This window comes from Rhinopithecus roxellana, chromosome 21, assembly GCF_007565055.1.
Source record: "Rhinopithecus roxellana isolate Shanxi Qingling chromosome 21, ASM756505v1, whole genome shotgun sequence".
Taxonomy (NCBI): Eukaryota; Metazoa; Chordata; class Mammalia; order Primates; family Cercopithecidae; genus Rhinopithecus; species Rhinopithecus roxellana.
The window spans coordinates 6,881,955-6,899,808 of NC_044569.1; the positions used below are offsets into that span (position 1 = coordinate 6,881,955).

General features: G+C 38.8%; 1 protein-coding gene across 1 annotated transcript in view; it reads right to left on the bottom strand.

Moving 5' to 3' along the window:
* The window catches only part of LOC104670260 (piezo-type mechanosensitive ion channel component 2), a 188,021-nt gene extending 175,197 nt beyond the window's left edge, over positions 1-12,824 (bottom strand). The window contains exon 1 of the mRNA XM_030926181.1: positions 12,721-12,824. The gene's annotated coding sequence lies outside the window, so the exon portion shown is untranslated. The remainder of the gene's footprint in view (positions 1-12,720) is intronic.
* Between the last annotated feature and the right edge of the window lie 5,030 nt (positions 12,825-17,854).

The following is a 17,854-nucleotide window of genomic DNA, read 5'->3' on the forward strand; positions in this document are numbered from 1 at the left end:
TTTGAAGGTAAGCAATTCAGTGCTATTCACCCAAATTGATGGCAGTACTTGTTCACCAGGGTATGCAACTACCACCCTACTAGTTCCAAAACACCATCATCACTCCAGAGAAACACTCCCACCCATTAAGTAATCATGCCACATTCTACCCTACCCAGAGCCCTTGGCGATACCAATCTGCGCTGTCCTTATGGATTTGCCTATTCTGGATACTTCATCTAAATGGAGTCATAGTCTGTGAACTTTGTGTCTGGCTCCCTCACTTAGCATAATGTTTCAAGGTTCTTCTATGTTACAGCATTTGCCAATACTTTAGTTTTATGGCTGAATAATATTCATATATATATATATATATATATATATATATATAATTTCATTCATCCTTTGATGGATATTTGGATTATTTCTACCTTTTGGCTAACATGAATAGTGCTGCCCTGAACATTTGTGAGCAGGTATCTGTGTGAATACCTGTTTTCAATTCTTCTGTGTGTATACCGAGGAGTGAAATTGTTAGATCATGTGGCAGTTCTATGTTTAATTTTTTGAGGAACCACCAAACTGCTTTCCACCGTGGGTGTACGATTTTCATTTCCACCAGCAGAGAGCTCCAGTTTCTCCACATTCGTGTCAACACATGTTATTGACACGCTTCATTTTTTTGTCATTTGTTTTTTATTAGAGCCATCTTATTGAGTGTAACACTGTATCTCATTGCAGTTTGGATTTGTACGTCCATAATGACTAATGATGTAGGGCATTTTTAATGTGTTTCTTGCTCATTTGTACACTGGAGTGAGGCTATCAGTAAGGATTTCTCAGGCTCAAAGGGTTCAAAGGCTTGAAATACTATGGTGCTCTTAAAAAACATCTATCTGTCTATCTTGCCTAGTGGTATTCTAAGAACTACAAGCATGTTGATGAACAATATGGTACAGTCTAGAAAGAGTGAAAATAACGTCCAAATTCTTTGACCTTATAAATCCACTGTTATAAACTTATCCTAAGGAAATAAACAATAGATTTGTATGTGAAAATGCTCATAATATTGAATAACAAAAATCAAAACCACCCAAGGAAAGATTTGAAACATTTTAATCTATCCACATGAGGAAAGACTATGGCAGCAATGAAGCATTTATAAAGACTATCTAGAAATGTAGAAACATGACACGGAGCAGTTAAGTGTTCTATTTTTTCACCCAGATTTGATGACAATCATCAAACACAGATGTAGGGAAATGTAAGGTTCATGAGGGGAAGGATACTTGACATTTGCAGATTCCCATAAAAATTGCTCTGAATGGATAAAGAAATGGATGCAATAACAAATACAGAATGTCAATAATAATGTTACATAAAATGTGAAAATATATATGCAAAAATGAAAGTATCCAACCAGGTCCCTCATTGACACCTGGAGTTCAAGCCAAACTCTCCTCCATCAAGCCGGAATTCATCAGCTCCATAGCAGGAAGGTCTAGTCCTTCACCAGCTCCTCAAGTCAGAAATCTGGGCCTCATTTTAGGTCTTTCCTCCTTCCTAATAGCCCCCTCCTAAGCCATTCATTCTCCAAACTCTTGACTCTTCCTTAATATCTCTCCACCATCTTCAGTTCTTTGCTACATCATGGCCGCCCTAGCTAAAGCTGTCATTCGTTCTGGATGGATTAGTGCCACAGCCTGCACAATAGTTTCTGCTGCCAGTCTTCTCCACTGTCAATCCCTCTTCCACACAGATGGCCAGAGTGTACTGTTTCATAACACAAATCTTTCCATTTATCTCTCCTTTATAAAAGTTGTTAAATTATTTCTATTTCCCGTACGATAAACCCACATTTCTTGTTATAGTTTCCATTAGGAGCCCTCAATATTGAGTGCAGATTGAATCACTGGAGTAGCTTTTTTTTTTTTAATTTTAATTATTTTTTATTTTAATAGTTTTTTTGGGAAGCAGATGTTGTTTGGTTACATGAATAAGTTCTTTAGTGGTGACTTTTGAGACTTTGATTCACCCATCACCCGAGCAGTGTACACTGTACCCAATATGTTGTCTTTTATCCCTCACCCACCTCCTGCTCTTTCCCCCGAGTCCCCAAAGTCCACTGTATCATTCTAATACCTTTGTGTGCTCATAGCTTAGCTCCCACTTATGAGTGAGAACATACAATGTTTGGTTTCCCATTCCTGAGTTACTTCATTTAGAAAAACAGTCTCCAATTCTATCCAGGTTGCTGCAAATGCCATTAGTTTGTTCTTTTTTATGGCTGAGTAGTATTCCATGGTATATGTATATATACCACATTTTCTCTGGGTTTTTTTTTTTTTTCTTTTTTGAGATTGAGTTTCACTCTGTCACCCAAGCTCAAATTGCAGTGGTGCAATCTTGGCTCACTGCAACCTCCACCTCCCAGGTTCAAGCGATTCACCTGCCTCAGCCTCCTGAGTAGCTGGGATTACAGGCGCATGCCACGATGCCCAGCTAATTTTTTGTATTCTTAGTAGAGACGGGATTTCACCGTGTTAGCCAGGTTGGTCTCAATCTCCTGACTTCGTGATCCGCCTACCTCGGCCTCCCAAAGTGCTGGGATTACAGGCGTGAGCCACCACGCCCGGCCTATATATCACATTTCCTTTATCCACTCATTGATTGATGGGCATTTGGGCTGGTTCCATGTTTTTGCAATTACAAATTGTGCTCCTATAAACAGGTGTGTGCAAGTATTTTTTTTCATATAAAGACTTCTTTTCCTCTAGGTAGGCACCAAGGAGTGGGATTGCTGGATCCAATGGTAGTTCTACTTTTAAGTTCTTTAAGGAATCTCCACACTGTTTTCCACAGTAGTTATACTAGTTACATTCCCATCAACAGTATGAAAGTGTTTCCTTTTTACCACATCCATGCCAACATCTATTTTTTTTTATTATGGCCATTGTTGTAGGAATGAAGTGGTATCACATTGAAGTTTTGATTTGCATTTCACTGATAATTAGCCATGTTGAGCATTTTTTCACGTGTTTCTTGGACATTTCTGTATCTTCTTTTGAGAATTGTCTATTCATGTCCTTAGCCCACTTTTTCAATGAGATTCTTTGTTTCCTTACTGATTTGTTTGAGTTCCTTGTAGATTCTGGACATTAATCTTTTGTCAGATGTGTAGATTGTGTAGATTTTCTCCCACTCTGCGGGTTGTCTGTTTACTCTGCTGATTATTATTATATTTTGCTGTACAGAAGCTTTTTAGTTTCATTAAGTCCCATCTATTTAGCTTCGTTTTTGTTGCATTTGCTTTCGGGTTCTTGGTCATGAAGTCTTTGCCAATGGCAAGAAGGGGTTTTCCAATGTTACCTTCTAGAATTTGTATGGCTTCAGGTCTTAGATTCTAAGTCTCTGATCCATTTTGAGTTGGTTTTTGTATAAGGTAAGAGATGAGAATCCAGTTTCATTCTTCTGCCTGTGGCTCGCCAATTATCCCAGCACCATTTGTCAAATAGTGTGTCCTTTCCTCACTTTGTTCTTGTTTGCTTTATCAAAGATCAGTTAGCTGTTAAGTATTTGGCTTTATTTCTGGGTTCTCTATGCTATTCCATTAGTCTATGTGTCTATTTTTATACCAGTACCATGCTGTTTTGGTGACTATGGTCTTATAGTCTAGTTTGAAGTCAGGTAATGTGATGCCTCCAGATTGTTCTTTTTGGTTAGTCTTGCTTTGTGGCTATGTGGACACTTTTTTAGTTCCATATGAATTTTAGGAATGTTTACTAGTTGTGTGAAGAATGATGGTGGTATGTTGATGGGAAGTGCTGGACTTCAGCAATCAAATCTTACTCTAAGGTATTACTTCCTAACAATAGTTTGGGGTTCTTCCAGAGTTATGTCCATTAAAAAAATAAGAGATTATATACTAAATAAAAGTGCAAGGTAAAGAAAAATATTTAAAACAATAATTATCAATAATATGATACACATTTGCAAAGAAAATACTTTTTTCAAAAAATAAATGGTAAATCAATAGGCAAAACAGTTGTTTATAATGTATTATAATACTTTTATATTAATGTTTGATATTATATTAATGTTTTTATATGCTCATATTCTGCAACATGAATCACCATGAAATGTTTAAATGTCTCTCAAGTGAATGTAAGGCATAAATTATATTAGCAACTGCTTTGCCAAGCTTCTAGATGCCTAAAATATATTCTCAATACTCAAAATCAAGAAGAATTGTCTAAATCCAAACTCCTGATTATAGGAAATAAATGGTTTTTATTTATAAATCCACCTACCTAAGCCCTAAAATATACATCAATTTTGTAAGTCTGAAAAATAACTATGCTTATGTCATACAATTAACATTTTCTAGAATGTCATTACTATGCTTAGCCCAATTCTGCTGCTTCCAAATGCCCTTGAAATGTCCTTCCATATTCCATAAATTTTGAAACCTACAGTTATAGCTTTACATTATTCGTCTATAATTTTGAGGTTAGTTTACTTCCATACCACACAGACTTGCTTAGTGCTTTTGTTGTAAATAATTTACACTAGAAATGCTGCATCATAGAGCTGAGGTTAGAGAAATTGTTATTTAAGCAAACCAAATCAATCCCAAATCATTTGAAACTTCCTGCTCTGTGATTTGTCTTACAGCAAGGACTGGTTGGCGTGGTGGGGAGCAGATAGGGCGTGAGGTTCATGACTCCACTGTTACTCATTTGGGGGCTCTTCTCCCCTCATTTCCTCCTTGTTAAAGCACAGTCCCACACCTCCTTTTCTTCTCTTTCCTTCCTTGCCACTTCTAACTCTAGCTTTCTCATTTATGGTTTTCTGTCTTAATTTTCCCAAATCCAAATGGAAATCCATTTTTTTTTGCAAAGGAAATAAATACCAAGTAACTTTATTTGATAAATAATTTCTAAAGAGAAATAAAACATGTCATTCTAATATTTCTTCATGAATTAAGAAGATGAGAAACGGGAACAACTATCTCAGCAGGATTTGGGGTGTGCACCTGTAGGAGAGGAGTGAGGGGACAGAGCTCCTGGCCAAGAGTGGGCATGGGTGCACTTAGCTGCTCTCCTCAATTGTCTCCTCACAGGTCCAACAGGTGAGGACACCACAGAGAATTGGTCACAAAACAAAGCAAGAGAGTCATCAAATTTTGTCTTTGCCACACTTTTATTTCCCTTTTTTTTTGGCTGCTATTAATTCATTTATTCATTCTTCAACTGTTGGGCAGTATATGCTACACATCAGCCACTGTAGTCGGTGCTCAGGTTACAACAATAAATGAAACATGAGAAGTTCTACCCTTAATGTGATCATATTCTAATGGGAGAACATATAAAATCAGTGATTTTCACTCAACATGAAAAGTTTAATGACTGATACTCTGGGTATTCGGGAGTCCAAAGACATCTGACCCCATCTACCTGGGGGTATTAACTCGGGTTATCTGGAGGAAGTGGCCAGTATTGAAGAATGGACCTGGCAGAGGACTGGCAGTGTGTATAAGGACATTCTCCCAGGGCAATAACATGGGCAAAGGGATGGCCAGGCAATAGAAAGCTTATCGGAATTGGCAATGGGAGGGAGGAGATGACAACCATGGGGTAGGAACAAGTACAGAAATACAGCTTCCCTACAGCTCTTCTGCCCGTCTAGACGAGCTCATTGCCCTGCATGCACACAGCTGCACAGGGTCCCGGCACCCTCCATGGGCAACCCTGGATGCCATCACTACATTTCTTCCTTTTTTTTTGACAACTTAACTCTTCCATTTTTGCTACGTCTCTTTATCTGCAAATGAGTAAAATATCAAGGACCTAGCAGGACTATAATGCAGAATCAAGACATTATCAATATGCCTGGAACATAGTGGGAAATTATACATGGAAGATGTTATCATCACTGATTTACAGCAAAACTTAGAACCAAAAAGATGTTTTACACACACACACACACACACACACACACACACACACACACAGAGAGCTGGGTGTGAGATGCAGTGAGTCAGGAGAAAGAGGAAGGAAAGGAAGGCTTGTTAGAGTGCTTGATCTGTGCCAGGAACTCTAGAAAGTTTGCCCTGTTAGGGGATGAGATAAAGGTGATAGAAGGTAGGGAAGGAGGCTCTGTGTACGGGCAGAATCAAAATCCCAAATCAAAGGTGGGAGCATATCTGCTTTTAGAGAAATATAAATAGGATTTCACAAGAAACAGATCTGATGCTTCCGGTCAGAAAAGCTCTACATTAATCCACAATATGGCAATTTCCACTGATGGGAAGGACAGTAACCAGAACAAGGAAAGTCACTGCCCCTTGATGTTTGGCATTAATCAGGCCCTGGCAACTTCCCATGACCAGTCACTGACTCTATCTCACCAATCAGCCATGCAACATTGACCAACAAGCTTGGCAAATAGCAGAGGATGAGGGACTCAAGACGCATATGGAAAAACACTGATGTGGCATCAAAGCCATCTCCAAAATTTTGAAAGGCTGCTGTGTAGGGAATGGATTAGACTGCCTATGTGTAATTTGGGAACAGTCTCAGGATCTAGAATCTCAGGGGCACACACACTTCAGGGAAGTAAATTTCTGAACACCCAGAGTCATCCAGTACATTCTGGTTGATTTACTGTTTTATTTATATCTTTAGGAAAAACATGTCCAGTTTCCTCAGGCTTACAGATTAAAACCATCTTAGAGCAGGAGACTTGGTTATTAACACGTTGACACAAGGCTATGACAGGACCCACTTGGAGGAGGTGGTAGGGACGGTGGGCTCAAGAAGGCTGGGAAAACATATCCCCAATGATGAATGCACACCCAGCTCCTCAGCCATGCAGTCCCAACTGTCCCCATGACTCACTCCTAGGGGTGAATATATTCCTAAAGGCCAATATCATTTACCAAGTCAAGCATATACAGTCACTTCCGGCCATTCATACTTTAACCAGAGTTAGTATATTAGATTAACTGTCCTCTCACCCAGCACAGCCTCCAAAATTTATGTATCCTAATCATATCTATTCCTCAAAATCTAATTAACCAAAGTCCAATTCTGCATAAAATTTTCCCCAGCACACGTATGAGGGTGCAGGGTGTACTGGAAAGAGTACAGACTGTGTAGTCCAGGAGACCTGAATTTAATTCTGGCTCTGTTACTCACTAATGAGCAGCCTAAGGCGAGGCACTTTTTGCCTCTGGGACTCACTTCTCTACCAATAATACGATAGTGAAAGCCAACACTTCTAAGAGATATCCTAAGAATTAGATAATAACAGCAGCTGGGTGTGGTGGCTCACACCTGTGATCCCAGCACTTTGGGAGGCCGAGGTGGGCAGATCACTTGAGGTCAAGAGTTTGAGATCAGCCTGGCCAACATGGTGAAACCCACTTTCTACTAAAAATACACCCAGCCTGGGTGACAGGGCAAGACTCCATCTCAAAAAAAAAAAAAAAAAAGAGATAATAACAATAGAGCGTTCGTTTATTTTACACAAAAATGTTAGTTAATTTTCCTCCTAACTCTTCCATCATGTTCCTCTTTCTTCTAAAGTTCTACAATGTAGAAAAGGTAATAAATAGTGAAAAATATATTTATTATCTATTCCTCTGAGCTGGCGGTCATGGGAGCAGATGACAAGCTTTCAGGTAGATGCGGGAATGAGAAGAAAACCAGGCCAGGCCCAAGGCTGCAGCTGTGGGGCAGGTGGAGTGAGAGACTGCAGTTGGGAGGTTGCTGAGAAGGTCAAAAATTCTGGAAGGAAAACTCAGTGTCACTAAAGACACACATCACTGATGCTACCTTCCACCCAGTGCCATTTAGCCCTTTTATTTGGGATTCTAACCACATGGAGTAGAGTAGGTACAAACTCTAGTATGATGGCATTAGCAAGAAACTGAAAAAGACTATCATAGAGAATGATTTGGTACCATGCAGGTTTTGTAATTTCCAAATTTCATCCATGTGACTTTGCATAATTTGGAGCCAGGATTTGCTTTGGAGTTGTCTCTATTACCTTGTAGCAGTATGTGACCTTGGGCAAGAATTAGGGCTTCTCCAACAACAGCAACAAGAACAACAGCTTGTACTATTTGACCACTTACAATCGGTCAAGCACAGTCCCAAGGGCATGGCCTATATTAACTCGAACCTCACAACAACCTATGAGATGATGGCTGTTATCTTCATTTGACAGTTGAGGAAACTGAGGCACAGAGATCCACAACTAGCTCACAGTCACCCAAGAGCCTAAATTTTCTCATATATTAAATAGCATAAAAATAATCATGAAAAATATTTATCATGATAAAATGAGGAATTCTATTAGAAAACTGCTGCATAAAGTGAGCTTCCCTATCTAACTATTACTAAGGTGAATCAAAATATCGACACGGCATTGGCCTAAGAGTTGTTCATATGGATGGGTGTCATGCGGTACCACCACTCAGCTCGCCTTCGTGCCTGTGTCTAGCTTTTGGCAGTAAAAACAATGTGTGTTCATTATTCCAAGAGCATTGACTCCATCAGATATTGGGCTACAAAAGTTCTCTTTCAGCAATGCTTCCATCCAGAGTCTACGGATCATAAATGTCTCTCTGCCCACTGTGTGGAGCAGCAGGCTCCATCTAGGTCGGCATGTGTCTCTGTGAGTCAATGCCTCAGTTACCAAGGGTGGGAGGAAATAGTACTTAAGGCAAAGGTCTCCTATACGTGATCAGAAGGTACATATATGATCCACATGCTTTTCAGAGGAATGAGACAATAGCATCCTAATCTTTCCATGCACAGGTGGCCAGAAGTCAAGTTATAGCTTGGACCAGTTTTTTAAATTGTTGTATTGAGTGGCAACATCTGCTTTCAGGAAGCTGGCCCGAGGAGAGAAGAGGGCTGTGTGTGGTGCCTGAATGAGTTGGGGAATGGAAGGAGCAGGGGACGGGGCAAGGTGAGGAACCCAAGCTGCCTCACTGATGATCTATCAGAAGAAAGCAGGCAGCAAAGAGTGGTTTCAAAACAGGACTCGGAAACATGCACGGTGTGAGTTTGCTTTTATGTATTTTGTCTCCCATTTCATACTTATTAGCTCTTTCTCCACAGTACTGTCTCAAATATGAAAAATTAACATCAAGAATTTCATTAGTATGAGGATGGATCCACCAGGTGATTCTGCACACCTAGGGTCCATCTCTTCATTACACCTAGAGTCATCACACCCAGGGTCCACACTTCATTAGCACAACTAACGAAGTGTGGGGTGAAATTTACAGCTTTGTATGCCAAAGGATGAGTCAGCACTTGTACTGGCAAGCAGAGTGCACACAGCAGCAGCTCACTCTGTAATCCTCCCCACAGTCGTCGGGATGGGAGGATAAACTGCCAGGCTGGGTCTGTCCCTCAGTCTCCTTGTCGTAGGCTGATGCTTGATACCTTGATTCTTGGCACTGGCAGCCTTGTGTGTTTCAAGGATAGAAGTACGTCAGGAAAAAACAATATTGAGGCCCATCCTAATTCTTGGTTGGTGGGCTTCTGGACCAAGTTTCATGGGCTTGTAGAATGAGAAAAGATGAAACTCTAGCTGCCCTCCTCCCACAGGGGGAAAGGGCAATGCAACTGAGGGGCTAACCATTGGGGGAAGCTGAATCCAACCAGGAATAGTACCATTGAAGGAAGCAAAGAAAATATTCAGTTAATTATAAGGACAAATATCCAACCAAAGGAAAATCATGGACTAAGTACCAGAAACACTAACTTTAGCCCTTTGAAAATAGACTTATCCAAAGTCCTAGGAACCACAGTGGAGGAAACAATCTTACACACATGATGAATAAAGAGTTCCATAAAGATGGAGGAAGAGTAGAAAGCCAGACAGATCCGTGCTCAGACTCCAGCTGAGACATGCAACGGCTTCATGCAACTCATTTGCCCCCCAGAGCCTGTTTCTTCATTGCAATTCCTACCTCAGCACTAGCCGCAGGTTGAGCACTGCGTTTATACAGAAAAAGGGCACCCTCTTGGAGAAACGAGACTACACAAAGGCATAGCCCTTCATAGGCAAGGCTTGGCCAGGAGACCAGCCTCTTGATGTAAATCAAAGGATTTTGCTGCTTCCCGCTGGATGGAGCCTGACGAAGGAATCTCCTGCTCAGCTCCTCCTCAGCCTGGGGGTCCTGCACACAGAGCACAGGGGTCCAGCTGCACAGCCCTGTCCACCCTGAGGACTTGTTTAGAGAACGAATAGGACAATGCATGGAGAGAGAAAGTGCTTTAAAGAATAGCAAAGCCCTCCTGGAACAAGAAAGGAATGAGTCATTAATTGAAAAAGGAATAGAATAATCCCTGGGGTCTTATGGTTCATAGATGCTCTATAAACAGGAGATATTATCATCACAAATTTTCCCTATATAGTTTCTGACTCAAAAGTTTCTTTCAATCAATAGCACGCTTTAAGCACAGCACAAGAATCCAGACCGGCCTTCAAATTTCACTAACATCGCCACACATCTAACACGGAGTCAAACAAACTACGTCTATGTAATCTGTAATGACATAATTGAAACCGGGTTTACATTTATTTAAGTAGCATAGTTTTGGTGGAATGAAAATATTTTACTAAGCGGCACAACATATGTTTGAGCAAAATTTACAGAGGTCTCCCCTGCTCCCATGGACTCCTCACTTACCTATAAGAACACTGTTTTGGAAATGTGGGGGAAAAAAAGGCATTAAGTTTCAGTTCTGCACAATGGCACCTTTAACAGACCTGCCAACTAGTCAAAATCTAAATAGGGTGGTTTGAAAACATCTTTATTACTGCCAGTTAATATTCACAGGACTCTGGAGGAGCGAGAACTTTCAGTGACTCAATATTTATAATATGCTACTGTTGTCCCACCAAAACTTAGGTCAGACTCCTAAGAGATGCTGGGGCCGTTTGCGATCATGAGGGTGAGGGTATGCATTTTCAATGGGGTAAAGAAGTTATTAGGAAAACAAAATCAAACACTTATAAATGAGCGCTGGGTGGTCTTGAATTTGAATACTACTTGAATATGATTGGGTAACCTGACTTGTCTGGGTTTTAATTTTAATTTACCGATGCCTTGAACATACAGAAAACATTCAAAATGTACAACACTGATGACCAATACAGCTTTTGTCTTTTTAGTTGAATTTTTGCTATGTTATCTGTGCAGATGCCAAAAAAAAGGATAAACTTCAAATGTGGGATATCAGAATAACTGAGTTTGTATTTACATCTCTGACAGTATAATCCTAACTCCAAATGCTTGAAAAACGATAACATTAGTGAAGTCGACTCTAAATTAAAAGTCAGTGTTTCCATTACCAATCCTAACACTATTTTCAGTTTATATAACTTGATCATTAAAAAGTGCTCTGGGCTGAAAACCTGGTCTGTGTCAATCTTGGACTAAACTAGTTTGCAAAGCTCTGAAGTTTGTTTGTTATTCTCTTTTATCCTTTTTCAAGAATGTATTAATTTTAAATGCTAGACATAAAACTAAACCAAAAAAATCTACAACACCTGATGAGCCAACCCAATTACAGGCATCACTAGTTTTTCAGAAGAAATTTATGATTTCTATAAACCTACCTTCAAGGTTCCTATGGCTGGAAGTAAAAAACTCAAGCTTTTCTTTTTTCACTCGATCTTTCACATATCCCTTCTCTATTGGTTACTTCATCAAAAATACTAGAACTTGAAATTGGAACTATAACCTTTTGTAGAAATAAACTTCAAATTTGAATTTAACTTTATGGAAATAAAGTTTACTATTACGACTTCTATTAAATTGACTCGTTGTAGCAGAGTAGCACTTTCATCTGGGGATAGCAAAAAAAATGAAAAGGAAGATGTTATGTTAGATGCTGACATGTTCAAACTATATTGCAGTATAGGATGATTGCAGAGGGCATTTGTGCACGAATAAAACATGTCTTTGACAGAGACCTGGAAATATCATGGTATTACAAAGCCCATATATTTAGGAGCGAGGTTAGGAGAGGCAGACCTAGTTTTTTGGTTGGGCAAGGAAGGGCTGGAAAGAGGCAGGTCAAGAGGCCAGCTGTGACTACACTTGAGATGGCTACCTCCCTTCGCCACTGGGGAATACAGACCTCTTCATGGTATTAGTAGAGGTGCCATCTGAAGTGTCCAGGTATTGTGAATTTTTGCCTGGGAAGAAGGAGCCAAAGCAAGAATGTGTGTGTGTGTGTGTGTAAGCTTGCCTGTCTGTCTACACTCTGTGGAGAACATAGAGTAACTAGAGTTATAAATGCAGAGAAAGGAATGTTGTTTTAGCATTTCATATCATATTTTTATTTTGACATTTGTAGAATTATGGAAAATCATCAATTCGAAATAGAAACACTTAAGACTCTGTGAGTCAGAAGGATCATAAATTTCACTTCCACCCTCCAGCCACCTTCCTATATTACTCAGCAACCTAAACTGTTTTGCAGACATGAGTAAGTTATATATATATATATTTAAACTCAAAATTTAAAAATCTGATAAGTTGTGATGCATCCTATAATGAAATATTTCTTTATATATATTTACACTGCATTGCCAAGACCAACTATTTCCATGAATGTTATAATTATTGCATAGATTTCTATGTGGGTGATGACACATGCTTTATTATGCACGTATATAACACATAAAAGAAAACACCGTAATACTCACAGTTGTAGCCAGGTGCAATACGATGTTGAGCTTCAAGGCTCGCCAATGTGATGTGGAAGATAACGTGCAGCAACAGGAAGGAAAGACTGAGGAAGCACAGAGACTTTAATAACCGTCCCGTATGTCCTAAGGGATAAAAAGTACAGAGAGTGTGAGAGAGCTTAAAGGAAACATACTGGTGCTCTCCTGTGCATGTTTCTGTATAACCTATTAGGTAGACCGACTCAAAAGTATATAGAGTGTAATAATTACCATCTTAATTATTAGTGTACAGCTAAATGGTATCTTACTCCCTTTGTAATATCATATATATAGGTTTATATTTATTAAAATTTCACTGTAAAAGAAAGATAATTTCCTATCTATCATATGACACATTACAGTGGAACTACAAAAAGGTCCTGGCCCAAAAAATTTTATAAGGAAGTGCTGCCAACTTTGAAAGGACAGATAACTCCTGTCTTAGAAAAGTAATTCTAGGAAGTAGAAAAGGAAGAAAAGTTATGTAAAACATTTTATGAAGTTACAGTAACTTTAATTTCAAAATCAAATAAGCCTAGAAAAGAAAATTATAAGCCCATGTTATTCATAACATAGATATGAATTATTTTTGTAAAATGTGTCAACCAACTGAAATTGCATAGAAAAAATATAATACATAGGCTAAGGTTTATTGCAGAAAAAACCCAAAAGTGTAGTTAACATTAACAAATCAATAAGTCTAATTCACACACTAGTGGGTTGCTATCATGGTTTTCTCAATAGGTACCAAAGAAATGTTTCGTAAAGTTCAAAACCGAGTTATAATTTTTTAAAACATAAAAAACAGGAATAGAAGGAAACATCCTTACAGGATTTATAACAAAACAAACATCCTGTTTATGGTGGAATTTTAGACATAGTCCCACCAGTATCAGAAATGATCAAGGCCACTTGATATGAATGCCATTAATTAACATATCACTGGATATACTGGTCAATGCCATAAGATAAGAAATACAATGAAGAGTGTTAACTAGAATTATTTCCAGATAATACGATCAAATGGAATTATTTTCAGATAATATATCATCATCAACAGAGAATGCCAAACTAAATCCATGACCAACTATTAGAATATAAAAATTTAGGAAATGATTCAGATACAAAGTCATCTTACAAAAATGAATATACCTCTTCATTAACAATAATCAAAAAGAAATAAGATGCAATTTTATTAGCAAAAACATTATAAAAGTTTTATCAATGTGTCAATTTGGCTAGGCTGTAAGTCACAGTTATTTAATCAAATACAAATCTAGGCACTGCTGTGAGTTTACAGATGTCATGGAAGTCCATAATCAAAGAGGTTAACTAAGGGATACTAACCTCCATAACCTGGGAAGGCATGATTCAATCCACTGGAAGTCTTGAAAACTAGTCGGAGGTGTGTGTGTGTGTGAGTGAGAGAGAAGAAACTGTCAACTTGTGGAGAGTAACTTTACCTTGTGCCCATGATGCTCTCTTCCTGACAGCCTGCACTATTGACTGTGAACTTCCTTAGCCAGCTTATATATCAATTGTGTAAGACAATTCCTTGTAATAAATCACAGGGAAACATAAATCATATATATGTGTATATATGTATATATTATATATTAATAAAACACCTGTGGATACTGCTACATTTGTTGGACCTTGACTGATCTTTTTTTTTAAAGTGTTATATCATAGTTTCATTGACAGTTTTTTGTTCTTTTATAGTGACATATAAAATAATGGCATCTTATGTAACACATAATAGGTACAAAATCTATAAAATATTAGCAAAATAGATCCATTAAAATATGAAAAAGATAATATATTGTATCTAAGTTGGGTTTAATCCCAAAAATGCGAGATTGTTTTAACTTAAGAAATGAATTAATGTAATTCACCACAGTAGCAGATTAAAATAGAAGTAGCATTTGATCTTCTACCTAAGTGAAGAAAAAGGCTCTGAAGAAAATTCAACATCCAGGCATGATAATACTCATGGCTGACTAAGAATATGGCCTAGTGTGATGGTTAATACTGAGTGTCAACTTGATTGGATTGAAGGACCCAAAGTATTGTTCCTGGGTGTGTCTGTGAGGGTATTGCCAAAGGAGATTAACATTTGAGTCAGTGGACTGGAAGAGGCAGACCCACCCTCCATCTGGGTGGGTACCATTTAACCAGCTGCCAACGCGGCTAGGATAAAAGCAGGCAGAGGAACGTGGAAAGACTAGACTGGCTAAGTCTTCTGGCCTCCATCTTTATCCCAGGCTGGATGCTTCCAGCCCTCAAACATCAGTCTCCAAGTTCTACAGCTTTTGGACTTTCAGACCCAGACCAGTGGTTGGCCAGGAGCAGTTGGGCCTTCAGCCACCGACTGAAGCCTTCACTGTCAGCTTCCCTACTTTTGAGGGTTTGAGACTTGAACTTCCTTACTCCAAGCCTACAGTCCAAATACCTCCCATCAGGCCCCACCTCTAGCATTGGGGATCAAATTTCAACATGAGATCTGATGAGATGTCAAACATCCAAATTGCATCAGTAGGCATATTTGTCTTGTTCTTGATTTCAAAGAGAAAGCTTTCAAGAGTTCTATTATGCAAAATTTTACAGCAGTTTTTTGCTTATTTGTTTGAAAATACCCATTACTAGGTGTATTAGGGCTCTCTAGAGGGACAGGACTAATAAGAGAGATGTATATATCAAAGGGAGTTTATTAAGGAGTATTGACTCACACAGTCACAATGTGATAAAAGTATTTAAGAATTGACCTAAAAAAGAATGCTTAAGAAAGACCTTTATTGACAAAATTGTAAAAAAAATAGTAAAACAAATAATAGGTATAAATAAGTGAAGAGATCTGTTACATTCATGAATGAGATGACTCAATGTGATAAAAATGTCAATTTCCCCCAAATTTAGTCTAAAAATTCAGTATGGTTTAAAAGAAAATGCCAGTAGATACTTTTACACCTTCGACAAGTATATTTCAAAATATATAAGAAAAGAATGCTTTGGAGATTTCAACAAACATTTTAAAAATACACTTGGAAAAATAAGACTCTGAATTGCCATGTCAATTTTGAAATTTTGAAGAATAAGATCAAAAGTGGGTGAGGTTGGTGTATCATAGCAAATATTAAAATGTGCTATAAAACCATATGTCTGTTTATTTATTTATTTTTTGGAGACAGAGTCTCACTTTGTCACCCAGGCTAGAGTGAGGTGGCGTGATGTTGGCTCACTGCAACTTCACCTCCCAGGTTCAAGCGATTCTTGTGCCTCAGCCTTCCGAGTAGCTGGGATTAGAGGTGTGCACCACCAAACCTGATTAATTTTTCTATTTTTAGTAGAGATGGGGTTTTGCCATGTTGGCCAGTCTAGTCTCGAACTCTTGACCTCAAGTGATCCGCCTGCCTCAGCCTTCCCAAGTGCTGGGATTACAGGCATGAGCCACCGTGCCTGGCCAAAACCGTAAGTTTAAACAAACAGAAACTTAGATTTCTTAGAGAGAGGAAACGAAGTCAATTGGAATACCATATATTGCTCAGAAACATACCAGTTTATTTATATTAACTTGATAAATGTCAAAGTCAGCTCTACAAATGGAGAGGAAAAAGGACAGAAATGGTATCAGCAAGATGGCAGAATAGGAGGTTTTGGCTCTCATTTCCACAGAAACACCAATACTGGCAACCACCCATGGACAGGAATATTTTTGTGGGAGCCCCAGTGTCTGGCTGAGTTTCCAGCCCTACTGTGGAACAAAAAACCCAAGAGTAAAAATATCAAACAGGATAAGTAGTTTCACTTTACCCATGTCACCCCTCCCCGAAGGTGGCACAACTTGGTATCAACAGAGGCCTGATTGACCTGCAATTTCCACTACTAGGGAAAGTGAGTGATGTGTGTGCCTAATTTTTGCGGTCCTGTGAAATGCTACCTAGCTGGGAGGTCCATTCTGTCTCACTTCACCCGAAGCACTGAAGGAATAAGCCTAGGAGCAGGGAGAAGAGAGTGCACAAAAACTATTGTGCAATTCTCTACAGCCAGTCACAGTCTCTACTAATCAGCTCACAGACTCCACAAAGAGACCCACCACTGAACCCCACAGGATGACTTGCCTAAGGACCCCCACAACCAGCTGATGAACTTCCCCAGCACCCTGTGCCACCCTCTCCTATGGAAAGCACCCTGTACATCCCTGTGCATGGCCTGCACAAGCTCCTTCAGATATCACATGGATCTCAACATGTACAAATATTAGCATCTGGCTTGACTCTACTGGTGAGGGAGAAGGTGTACAACATTAAGTACTTCAGGGCATTGCCTTAGGAAATATAAATTGAATGCTGTCAGTACCAGGCCTGGTTTTGTTGGATAGAGAGAAGGCACACAATCCTAAGATTTCTTTCTTAATAAGGAAAAAGAAGAATGGAGCAGGTGCATCCATAGAAAAGTTCTGAGAGACTCCCAGAATCTCTAACCAGGTTCACTGGTGAAGATCCTTCTGGCCCAAAGTCAGTCAGTAAATACTGGAGAAGGTGACTACTTCTTCAAATTTTAAGACATCTTTTTAAAATTCAAGAAAATGAAGAATCACAGAAAATTCAAAAATTCAAGAACATGAAGATTCAAGAAAATGTGACATTACCAAAGGAACAAAATACAGCTCTAGTGGCTGACCCCAAAGAAATTAAGATTTACAAATTAGCTGACAAAGAATTCAAAACAGCCATCTTAAAGCTCAGTGAGCTACGAGGGAATACAGATAAACTACTAAATTAAATTTTTAAAAATATATTAACAAAATGAGACATTCAACCATAAGAAACCAAAACAAAGAACCAAACAAAACTTATGGAGCTAAAGAATACAATGACTTAACTGAAAAATTTAATGGAGTTTCAACAGCAGACTTGATCAAGCAGAATAACATCAATGAACTCAAAGACAGATTATTTGAAATTATCCAGTAGAGGAACAACCACACACAAAATAATGAAAAACAGTTTTTAAAAGCCTATGGGATGTATGGGACACTATCAAGTGAACCCATATAAACACAGGTGTTCAAGAAGAAGTAGAGAAAAATAAAGAGGAAGAAAGCTTACTTAAT